The sequence below is a fragment of the Lichenostomus cassidix genome, chromosome 28 (assembly GCF_008360975.1).
Source record: "Lichenostomus cassidix isolate B80296 chromosome 28, HeHo_3.0, whole genome shotgun sequence".
In the NCBI taxonomy this organism is placed as follows: Eukaryota; Metazoa; Chordata; class Aves; order Passeriformes; family Meliphagidae; genus Lichenostomus; species Lichenostomus cassidix.
In genome coordinates this window covers 1726-13888 of record NC_139508.1, presented here as the reverse complement: position 1 = coordinate 13888, position 12163 = coordinate 1726, and the positions used below count along the sequence as shown (strand labels likewise).

Sequence of the window (12163 nt, the reverse complement as noted above, 5' to 3'; positions counted from 1 at the left end):
TAATGCCGCCTTATCGCTGCGCGCAGTGATCTAATTTGCATGGCCGCACCTCTTTTCCCAAAACACCATTCATGCGGAATTATGCTTTAATTTGCATGACCCCGCCCCTTTCTCCAAAGATGCCGTTCGCGCATGAGGTAATGTAAATTAGCAGAACCCCGCCCCTTTCTCCCAAAATGCCGTTCGCGCATGAGGTAATCTAATTTAGCATAATCCCGCCCATTTCTCCCAGCATGCACTTCAAGCATGCGGTTATGCCGATTTGCATAATCCCGCCCATTTCTCCCAGGATGCACTTCGGGCATGAGGTCATGCCGATTTGCATAACCCCGCCCATTTCTCCCAGGATGCACTTTGGGCATGAGGTCATGCCGATTTGCATAACCCCGCCCGTTTCTCCCAGGATGCACTTCGGGCATGAGGTCATGCCGATTTGCATAACCCCGCCCGTTTCTCCCAGGATGCACCTCGGGCATGAGGTAATGCCGATTTGCATAACCCCGCCCATTTCTCCCAGGATGCACCTCGGGCATGAGGTCATGCCGATTTGCATAACCCCGCCCGTTTCTCCCAGGATGCACCTCGGGCATGAGGTCATGCCGATTTGCATAACCCCGCCCATTTCTCCCAGGATGCACCTCGGGCGTGAGGTAATGCCGATTTGCATAACCCCGCCCATTTCTCCCAGGATGCACCTCGGGCGTGAGGTAATGCCGATTTGCATAACCACCACCCCACCACCCCCCCGTTCCCCCCACCGCCGCAAACCCCGCCCATAGCCTCCTCATTTGCATTTCCCTCACGAGGCGCGGCTCGCGCCCGGCCCGCTCTGCCGGGCGGGTTCGGGACAGCGGGGGTCGGGGGATTCCTCGCCCCTTTCTGGGGCTTTCCGGGGGCGGCAGAGGGACCCTCGGGGCTGCGGTAAGAGCAGGGGAGGGGGGAAATCCCGGGGAGGACACGGGGAACGCCCGAAAATCCCCTAAAATTGTCGCATCGCCCCCAAAATTGCTGAGTAAACCGGGGAGGTTCCGGGGGGGCTTCAGGGAATTTTCCGGCTTTGGGGACTCCCGGGATCTGCTAGGTCACCCCCAGGACCTCCCGGCCGCTACCGAAGCGGCTCCGATGAGGTTATGCACCTTTTTTACCTCACAAATAAACAAAATCCGTGTTTTTAAAAAGAGTCGAGATCTTTATTTGCATCGTAGCAACATCCGCGATCGAAGAACTGCAAAAAAGAGACCCGCGCGGCTCCCCGCCCCGCTCCTCACCTCCCTCACGGATTTATTTGGTAAAACTGCCCAAATCCCCTCCCCGATTCATTTAAAGAACATTATTATCCTTTATTTCCCTCAGAAAAAGTTTAAAGTCACCCGGAAAGCGGCGAAATCACGGAGTTTACCCCAAAAGAGTGCGCGCGGGAGGCGCCGCCGTCTCGCGGCACCTGCGAGGGGAGAGGGGAGAGAATCACCGCCGCCCGAGCCTGGCAGCCGCTCGGGAGACGGAGAAGCGTTATTTCAGCAGAAAAGGGTGGACGATAGTGCTGGACAGCTTCCGCAATTCCCACTATTTCTGATTTTAATCTGTTTTTAACCAACCAAAGGTCAGTGGCGCGGGTGCACTACGCCCGGAGGCACCGCAACACCGGCACGATGTGCGGAGCGAAAACAACAAGCTCCGAATTTTAACTGCTGAGCACCAACACGCGTTTAACATAGAGCTGTCTCATCGATAAATGATCAGATATTAAACTGATAACAACCAACACTACACTTCTTCTTAGCCAAAAGGCGAGAAGCGATGCACGCAGCCTCCCGCGCTCCCGCCCGCACCCCGCTCGCCTCACGCATAAGTCACGGCGACCTTTTTTGCGCCCTCCAGCTCTTTCCCAGCTCTTCCCGCGCCCTTTCCCGCTCGCCTGCCGCCCTTTCCGCCCGCGCTGCTGGGGCGCTGAGCCTTAAATCCCCCAAAAATTCGTGACCGCGCCTCAATTTCTGTGGGGCCGTTTGCAGAGCGAGTTCTGAAATTTGCATAACCCCGCCCCTTTCTCCCAGGATGCACCTCGGGCATGAGGTCATGCCGATTTGCATAACCCCGCCCATTTCTCCCAGGATGCACCTCGGGCATGAGGTCATGCCGATTTGCATAACCCCGCCCCTTTCTCCCAGGATGCACCTCGGGCATGAGGTCATGCCGATTTGCATAACCCCGCCCATTTCTCCCAGGATGCACCTCGGGCATGAGGTCATGCCGATTTGCATAACCACGCCCCCCCTCCCCCGGCCGCCGCAAACCCCGCCCATAGCCTACTCATTCGCATTTCCCTCACGAGGCGCGGCTCGGGTCCGGCCCGCTCTGCCGGGCGGGTTCGGGACAGCGGGGGTCGGGGGATCCCTCGCCCCTTTCTGGGGCTTTTTGGGGGCAACAGAGGGACCCTCGGGGCTGCGGTAAGAGCAGGGGAGAGGGGAAATCCCGGGGAGGACACGGGGAACGCCCGAAAATCCCCCAAAATTGTCACATCGCCCCCAAAATTGCTGAAGAAACCGGGGAGGGTCGGGGGGGGGCTTCAGGGAATTTTCCGGCTTTGGGGACTTCCGGGATCTCCTAGGTCACCCCCAGGACGTCCCGGCCGCTGCCGAAGCGGCTCCGATGAGGTTTTGCACCTATTTTACCTCACAAATAAAATCCGTGTTTTTAAAAAGAATCGAGATCTTTATTTGCATCGTAGCAACATCCGCGATCGAAGAGCTGCAAAAAAGAGACCCGCGCGGCTCCCCGCCCCGCTCCTCACCTCCCTCACGGATTTATTTGGTAAAACTGCCCAAATCCCCTCCCCGATTCATTTAAACAACATTATTATCCTTTATTTCCCTCAGAAAAAGTTTAAACTCACCCGGAAAGCGGCGAAATCACGGAGTTTAACCCGAAAGAGTGCGCGCGGGAGGCGCCGCCGTCTCGCGGCACCTGCGAGGGGAGGGAATCACCGCCGCCCGAGCCTGGCAGCCGCTCGGGAGGCGGAGAAGCGTTTTTTAGCAGAAAAGGGTGGGCGAAAGTGGGGGACAGCTTCGGCAATTCTCACTATTTCTGATTTTAATCTGTTTTTAACCAAGCCAAGGTCCCCGCCGGGGGTACACTACGCCCGAAGGCACTGCAATACCGGGACGATGCGCGGAGAGCCACACAAAAGCTCTAGACCTAATTCCCGAGCCTACAATTCCGTTTAATATAAAGTCCTCACATCGAGAACACACCAGATACTAAACTGATAAGAACACATACTCCACTCGATCTTAGCCAAAAGGCCGGGAAGCGATGCACGTAGCCTCCCGCGCTCCCGCCCGCACCCCGATCGCCTCACGCACAACTCACGGCGACCATTTCTCCGCCCTCCAGCTCTTTGCCAGTTCTTCCCGCGCCCTTTCCCGCTCGCCTGCTCCCCTTTCCGCCCGCGCTGCTGCGGCGCTGAGCCTCAAATCCCCAAAAATTCGTGACCGCGCCTCAGTTTCCCGTGGTGCCGTTTGCTGAGCGAGTTCTGAAATTTGCATAGCCCCGCCCATTTCTCCCAGGATGCACCTCGGGCATGAGGTCATGCCGATTTGCATAACCCCGCCCATTTCTCCCAGGATGCACCTCGGGCATGAGGTCATGCCGATTTGCATAACCCCGCCCATTTCTCCCAGGATGCACTTCGGGCATGAGGTCATGCCGATTTGCATAACCCCGCCCATTTCTCCCAGGATGCACCTCGGGCATGAGGTAATGCCGATTTGCATAACCCCGCCCATTTCTCCCAGGATGCACCTCGGGCATGAGGTAATCTAAATTAGCATAAGCCCGCCCATTTCTCCCAAGATGCCGTTCGTGCATGAGGTCATGCCGATTTAGCATAACCCCGCCCCTTTCTCCCATGAAGCCACTCCCTCCCGGCGTTCTCTCATTTGCATAACCACTCCTGCCCCCCAAACCCCGCCCATGCCCTTCTAATTTCCATATTCCCTCATGAGGCGCGGCTCGGGCCAACGCCGCTCTGCCGGGCGGGTTCGGGACAGCGGGCATCGGGGATTTCTTGCCCCTTTTTGAGGCTTTTCGGGGGCAGCAGAGGGACCCTCGGGGCTGCGGTAAGAGCAGGGGAGGAGGAAAATCCCGGGCAGGACGCGGGGAATGCCCGAAAATCCCCCAAAATTGTCACATCGCCCCCAAAATTGCTGAGGAAACCGGGGAAGGTCGGGAGGGGCTTTAGGGAATTTTCCGGCTTTGGGGACTCCCGGGATCTCCTAGGTCACCCCAGGACCTCCCAGCCGCTGCCGAAGCGGCTGTGATGAAGCTCTGCGCCTTTTTTACTTTACAAATAAACAAAATCGGTGTTTTTAAAAAGAATTGAGATTTTTATTTGCATCGTAGAAACATCCGCGGTCAAAGAGCTGCAAAAAGAAAGCCGTGCGGCTCCCCCGCCTCGCTGCTCACCTCCTTCACGTGTTTATGTGACAAAACTGCCCCAAATCCCCTCCCAGATTCATTTAAATGACATTAATGTCCTCTATTACCCTGATATAAATCGGAAACCCCCTCAGAAAGCGGCGAGATCCCGGAGTTTAACCCAAATAGCACGCAAAAGCACGGGGGAAGCGCCGCCATTTCGCGGCACCCTGCGAGGGGCAGGGAGGAGAGAATCACAGCCGCCCGAGCTTTGGCAGCTTCTCAGGGGTCCGGAGAGCTGCGGTTTACCCTTAACTGCGGATAATCACGTTTACTCGGGTTTAAATGTGTTTTTAACCGACCAGAGGTCCCCGGCGGGGTGCACCGTTCCCGGAGGCACCGCAATACCCGAACCACGCGCGGAGCGGAGGGAGCAAGCTCCGGATCCAAGTCCCGAGCCCAAAAATCCTGTAATATAAAGTCCTCCCATCAAGGACGTATCAGATATTGAACTGATAAGAATAGATACTACACTTGATCTTAGCCAAAAAGGCGAGGAACGATACACAGGGAATTCCAAAGGCGGTCCCCACCCGCTCTCGCCCCTGACTCGCCCACCGCCCTCGCGTTGTTCCCGAGCTCCTCCCACGCTGCATTCCGCGCTCCCCTGCCCGCGCCTCACAAGCACAGAGCCCTGGAACCCCGCAAATCTCACAGCCACCCTTCCGAGCAGCCCCTTTGTGCTGTGACTGTTGAATCCGCACAGCCCCACCCCTGGCTCTCCCTCCCGTCCGCATTCGGGTTCCGCCCCGGCAAAGAGGGGGCGCCGGGGGAGGCGCCGGGGGAGGCGCCGGGGGAGGCGCCGGGGGAGGCGCCGGGGGAGGCGCCGGGGGAGGCGCCGGGGGAGGCGCCGGGGGAGGCGCCGGGGGAGGCGCCGGGGGAGGCGCAGGGGGAGGCGCCGGGGGAGGCGCCGGGGGAGGCGCCGGGGGAGGCGCCGGGGGAGGCGCCGGGGGAGGCGCCGGGGGAGGCGCCGGGGGAGGCGCCGGGGGAGGCGCCGGGGGAGGCGCCGGGGGAGGCGCCGGGGGAGGCGCCGGGGGAGGCACTGCGGCCGCGGGGGCGGGCGGGAGCGGAGCCGCAGCTGCCGGTGCGGGTTGTGTCCCTGCGGGCAGCGGCAGCGTGTCTGTGAATCGTCCCCAAAGCCGCCTGCCTTCCCGCGCCCCGCTGAGCCTGCTCGGGTGTCTGTTGTGGGTTTGAGACAGGACCCTTGCCAGGAGGACGCACGAAAAAGGGTAAACAGGCTTTAAGCTTAAAGTTGCAAAAAGTGTTTAATTACTTAACAGAATTGGAGGATAGATGTAAGGTAAAAATATATTTTTATACATTATTTTGTTCACACCCCTCCCTCCCTCTTACGAACTTACAGTATTCACCCCCTTTCCTCCTCTACAATCCACGAGCCAGGTGGGGGGGGGGGCAGGGTGTGGGGTCTCTTTTCAGTTTACAGAGCAGATTTTCAAATTTACTCATTACTACAATTTTTCTACTATAAATACTCTTTATCTCTGCTTGTTTTTCTCTCTCTTCAGACAGTTTTCTGCTCTCACCCCTACCCTCTTAAGAAGCAGTCTCTGCACTCACCCCCCCCCCTTTTTTCTCTCTTTGCAAACTAGCAACACAGACAGGGGGCAGGTTGAGGGGTCTTCTGGTTAGTTTAATCAGGAAAAGAGGTTTTCTACTTAGCCAGGGGTCCTTCTCACGAGAGACAGTCCTCTAGGAACTTCTTTGGTGTGGGTCCAATCTCATGAGCAACATCCCGCCCGAATTTTTGTTGTAACATGAGTTTTTTGTCTATAAGGTGCTGTGCAGACTCTCCCGAGCTGAGGTTAGGCTGCTTCTATGCCAGGAGCAAGGCTTATCTCTCTCAGTTAAGGCCTTTTGCAGTTTTAACTCTTAGATGAGACTCCCACTGGTTTACAGTCTTTTTTAGGCATCTACCTCCTCCTCTGGAGAGAGCTGTGGGTGTATTTTTGCATCTTTACAGATTTCATGGGTTGCAGGAGGAATTTCTGACTCCCCCATAGTTTCTATTACGGCTAGCAGAAAGTTTCAGCTCTGGTGCCGGAAGCACTGGAGCACTTCTTTCTCCCCCCTTCTTCACTGACTTTGGCACTTTCTATGCTGTTCTCCCTCACATATTTTCACCTGCACCTCCTCCTCCTCCAACTACAAAGTGAAAGAAGTGCGCGCCTGCTTTGTTTTGACTTTTTTTTAAATATGTTTTCACAGAGGCGTAACTAGCACCTTTAATTGGCCCAAACTTGGCCGGCAGCATGTCTATTACTTTCAGAGCCATCAGAGATTGGCTCTGCTGGACTTGATGTAAAAACTTCCAGAACTTGCACTCAGGACACACAGGAGCCATTTTTGTGCTACACCCCACCCCTCAGACACCTCCCTAGGCCTACTAGAACAGCTTCTGAGGGGCTCAAATTTCTCTTAGATGTTAAAAACACTTCGCTGATGTTTTGGGCCAATCAAAACCACCACAGTGTCCCAGCGGGGTCCTGTCAGGGACAGATCACCTTTGCTTTTTCTAAGGTCTGTGATGAATAGTTTAGAAAAGTGGCAGCGAGATTTTTCGTAATTGTAATTTATTTGCGTTTGAAGTGTGAAGCGTGTGTCATTGTTTTGTGCTTTTTAGCAGTTTCCATGCTAGGATAAATGCGGTGGAAGAAGGCAAATGAAGCCAAGAGGCTGGACTAGGATGCTGCAGGCCCATGACAAGCACAGGTCAGAAAATAATTAAAACCCCAGGTTATAAAAATACCAAAGTAAAAGCCCAAAGGGTATTGTGAGCTGCTAGACTGTGCTCAGAGAAATCCCAAACACCTGTCCTGTTTTCCTATTGTCAGTTGAACATGCAAAAATATAAGAGTTGCCCCAAGGATCCTGTCAGTGGGAGGTGGTCATGGGATAAGCTGTTTTTGAAGGCATTTTCCACACCCTTAAAAGTGTGGATAGGTGTAGCGTTCGGTACGAGCCGGGCTGCAGTTGCATTCCAAAAAGTGTGTTCTTCGGTCACTAAAATTTCTGGGTTTTTGTTTGGTTTTCCTGAAAAATGCCTTGTATCCCTCTGAGCTTTGCTTTGCAAAGCACTGAATGATTTTTATGGTTCTGCAGGGACCTCTGCCTGGAATGTCCTGGGTGTCCCGGTTCAGCTGCCTAGGGTGGCACGAAGGTGGTGCTGAAGATGCCAATCATCACCGGCCTGGATAAATTTTGGCTGCAGGAGCTGCCAGCAGCAGGCTGTTCAGAGCCAGAGCTTGCCAGGATGGCAAGACTGTCATTGTTGCAGTCCCCAAAGCAGTATCCAACGTGAGTAGTTGCAGAGCTCTCTAAAAGAAGTGTGCCATTTGTTACGGTTTTGGGCCCAGTGGGTCTAAGGTGGCTTTTATTAAACTGGAGAGCTGGATTTTTTAGTCCTGCTGAGAGAGTTCAGCATCACCTTATGAAGCAAGGAAAAGCTGCGTGGTAAGCGCAGGCTGATGCAATTTATTTTAGCTTATTACTCCCCATGATTCCTTTAATAAATAAACTCCTAATGAAAAGTGTGAATGTGTTAATTATTTCTCTGTTTGATCAGCAATAGAATGCATTAGTAAACATTTGTGGGAGAGGCATGGGGAGCAGCAGAAGGGAGAAGGGTGTGGGAGACAGAGCCCCGTCCCAAGGCGGGTTGCTGGCGGTGGCATAGGAGGGGATGTCAGAGAGATACAGGTAAATGTGTACAGGGTGCAGAGCCCCAGGGTAGTGCCTCTGCTGGGGGAGTGAGAGCATGTCCAGGATAGGTGGGGTATGGAGCAGTGAGCCCTAACCGGGATGGGGGGTGAACCCGTGGGCCACGGGCAGAGTCCTGGCTACCATGTGAATTGTTAGCACACAAGGTTAGTGGAGCCGAAGGTCACCCCAGGAGAGGTGCAGCCCCCAGTCCCTATTGCCGAGTCCCACCACAGGCTTACAAAACCAGGATTTGGGCTCCAGAGCTGACAGGTGTCGTGTTGTCCAGGGCAGCACTTGGCACCACAGGGCTGTAGGGGGCTGTGGAGCGGGTGGGGGGCCGTGGCCCGTTAGCTGAAAGGAAGGATGAGTGAGAGGTACTGAGGGCAGTTGGTGATGCAGCCGTCTGCATCCCAGAGTCCCATCCAAACCCACCGCTTTCAGAGTGTGCCTAAGAACATCTGCCATGTAATCTTGTGCCTGCAGGAGGAATTTTTGCCAGGGCAGCTGTGTCTAACCCCAAGGTGAACCTATATCCCATACGGGCCTAGGTAGGATCTGGGCTGGTGACAGCCGTGGTATAGTTGCCCGTGATCCCCCAGAACCCAGATTTGAGGTCAGAATTTGCAATTTTTGTAATGTAAGAAGGGGTAGCACCAAAGCCAGAAGTTTTTAAAAGTTCAAAGTGTGTCTGTTCAGCATTGAAATGGATACATACTTGATCAGGAGAGTTTTTTAATGTATTTTGTTAGATTTTACAGACATGGGGAATTTCTTTGAAGGCATAGAATTTCATTTATTTAGTGTATTGTTTGTATGAATACCCGGAGGTTTTCTACAGCTACAGAGCGGCATCTCGCGTCTGGATTTTGTTCCACGGTGAGCCAGAGGGAGAAGCAGCACTTCCCAAATTCTTCTGGAGCAGTGGTAATTGCAGTCCTTTAAACATGCATTAAAAAGGCAACATGTGAAATGGGAAGAGCAATTAGGAAAAGAGGAAAAAGAAATGTTGAGCTAGGGAGGTGTTGTCATTTTTCTGCTGTTCCTTTATGACAGTGATCTTGTAGGCAGTAAGAAAAGTATTAGGATTTGAATAACGGAGGGTATGAAATGGAGCTAAAGTGTAGGTAAGGAAAGGAAAATGCTATTGTAAAATCTTCCTTGGGGCAGCATGCAGATGAGGCAGAGAGAGAAAGAGTAATGTGTGTCCTGCATAAGCTTGTCCATGCAAGGCCAAAGCAGATAGAAGATTTTAAAGTGCAAACACAAGTGTTGTGTATATAAATGAACCAATTAAAGAGCTTAACTTATAAGGCAGGATGATATATAGGACAAAATGTAAAAAAAGAATAAATAGATCTATTAGCTGTTCTGTACAAAGTCTAATCAGATATTAGATATTAATGTAAAGAGAGGTTTGATATGAGTAGATGTGTAAGGTTAGAGTGTAGAAGTCTGACGTAATATTGAATTGTCAAAATATACAAGTTGAACATTGTAAATATGTGGCTTGTGTCTTAGGAGAGGTTCCGTAAGTGTCAATGGATTTGTAAGTATTTTCTCTATAATAAGTGCAAATAGATATAATGTAAATAGATGAGTGTAAGTATATAAAAGTTTAGGGGGTGGGAATAAGAAAACAGTTTTGAGAAAAGGTTTCGTTGTATCGCTTCATAAATAGTGGAAGATTTCCGTTTCTCAGAAGGTCCAAACAGTAGAATGTTTTTCATAGAGCGCACAGACCGATGCAGCCAGAATCCAAAAGTGTGCAGATTGTCAGGGGCATAAAGAAAATCCAAAAGCCATAATTTTCATGTTGAGGAAAAGCACTGGAGCGTCCTCACATGTAGAATTTTGAAAAAGCAACCTCCTTGTCTGGAAATTTCACATTCTAGATACGGAAAAAAGCACCAGGCTGCCAAACACAGCAGGGTGTGGTGACAGTCGGTCAGTTTGGAGGTATGGCCGTGGGTGATCTGGTGCTGGGGCAGTTAGACAGCAGGGTGTGGTGACAGTGGGTCAGTTTGGAGGTACGGTCGTGGGTGACCCGGCGCCAGGTCAGTTAGCCAGAGCGCTTTGATTATCGTGGGTGCATCTGCTGCCACCGGTTACCTGGGGAGTTCCACTGCTGCTGGGGAGTTCCACTGCTGCTGTCATTGCCACCACGGGCCTTGGCCTCGTCCTGGCTCAGAGGTCGTTCTTCCTGGCTTTTCTTTGCCGCCTCCCCAAAGTGCTGCTGCCTCCCTCTCCACCCTGCCCTGCTGTGGCCAGCTGCAGCGTGCAGAGGGTGTTGTGGCCATGCTCTGCCGGGTTCCCCGTGTGGAAGCAGAGAAGCTGCAGTGGTGGCAGCATCAGTCCTTGCAGGAGATCCTGCATTCATTGGGGTCAAGTGGCTGTCTTGACAGTGGTGAAGATTCTTGAGAGCTCTTATGCTGTCAGGTACTCCCCAGAGCGTGTCCTCGAGGTAGAGCAAAGGAGATGTGGCCACGGTCATTGCTGTGGGGGAAGAAGAGATTTGATGTGGTTATTGTCCTCGCTTCCTTTAATATCAGTAGTGCAGTATTTCTATAGATGTGGTGTCCTGAAGCAGGAGTTACAGGTGTTGTTGTGGGTAGTGAATAATTGAAATGAATGTAAAGAATGGATTGTTATGATTGCTATCAGTATAGCTTGGTGTTCTTAGTCCCACAGCAGGTTTGTAAAAGGTTCAAACAGTCCTTTTTTTTTCCCAGAAAACCTGACTGAGTGGAGTGAGGTAACACAGAGGCGATATAGTGTATCTTGAGGCTCGTTATGAAGTGTTGTCAGATGGTTTTTATGATGTGAGGAGGCATTTGCCACGGTGTGCAGGTCAGAAGGGTGGAAAAGTTTGTTACGTGTGTAAAAGAGGCACCGTTTGCAGCCAGGTTCCAAATGTGGTATTGTACCTGAAAAGTGTGCATGCTGCAGGAATCCTGTCAGATGAAAGGTGTAAAGAAGCAGAGGTCTGTGTGCACTTGGATTCCTCCAAACTGCCTATCTTACACGAGAGTGGTGATGTGCCATTCCCATGGAAAAGAGCCATTGTTGCCCCCAGGTTCCCATGGGGAAATGTGGGATTTTGTATTGTAAAGCTGTGCAAATGTCAGGATTTGTGCCAGACAGAAGCTGCTAGGAGGTCGGCCTGAGGCTGGCCTTGGACTCCTGGGTGTGTTGTGCCCAGTGTGTGCTAGCTGTTGAAAAGAGGCAGTGGTTTGAGCCAGGTTTGATCAGCAGGAAGAGGGAGGGAGATCACACTTATGAGCAATGATGAAAACCTTTTCAGGGAAGAGATGTCAGAGTCCTATTTCAAAGAATAAATATCTTGTGTGGCTTACGTGGCAAATAAGAAAAATAGATGAATGACGTCTTGCCACTGAATTCTAAAGAAGTCAACAGTGAAGGTGCTGACATATAAACCTGAGTTTTCTCCCTAGGTTTTGAGAAGGATCTCTGTCAGACTGCAGCATCTCAGGCTAACCTAATACCAGAACTGTGGTGACCAGAGAGGTGTTAATTGCATAAAGGGAAGCAAAGTATTGCTCATATGTTTTGGTCACAGTGACATGAGTTCATCCACACCAAACAGTTCTATCAGAAGCGTGGCCTGGGCTGCCCACATGTTCAGATGGAACAATTGTACAACCACCACCTGCAAATGTTCCCTTTGGGATAATATTTTTTAAACTTTTTTTACTTTTTTTTTTACTTGCTTCTCTCTGATCTGGCCGAATGGTACAGTGAGTGGAACAGAGGCTGAGAATCGGCCACCATGTGAGCTGTGTGGCATTTCCTACAGTGGTTGAAGTAAACCTTCTGAACCATATTTCAGTGTGTCATACAGGGAACAGGGGAGGATGGTTATTGCAGTTATTGTTTCCTCAGCAACATGAGATATGTTATTCCTTTAACATGGCATTGAAAGACTTAGCAAAACTATTTTTTTTTCTCTTAG

At 52.0% G+C, this 12163-nt stretch overlaps 3 non-coding genes across 3 annotated transcripts; all 3 read right to left on the bottom strand.

Annotated features, from left to right (window-relative positions):
- Positions 1 to 1608: 1608 nt before the first annotated feature.
- LOC146426005 (U2 spliceosomal RNA) lies at positions 1609 to 1799 on the bottom strand. The gene has a single exon (XR_014846321.1). It is a non-coding gene; the product is annotated as a U2 spliceosomal RNA (small nuclear RNA).
- A 1321-nt stretch (positions 1800 to 3120) lies between these two features.
- On the bottom strand, positions 3121 to 3311 carry LOC146426004 (U2 spliceosomal RNA). Its single transcript, XR_014846320.1, has one exon. It is a non-coding gene; the product is annotated as a U2 spliceosomal RNA (small nuclear RNA).
- A 1476-nt stretch (positions 3312 to 4787) lies between these two features.
- Positions 4788 to 4977, bottom strand: LOC146426003 (U2 spliceosomal RNA). Its single transcript, XR_014846319.1, has one exon. It is a non-coding gene; the product is annotated as a U2 spliceosomal RNA (small nuclear RNA).
- Between the last annotated feature and the right edge of the window lie 7186 nt (positions 4978 to 12163).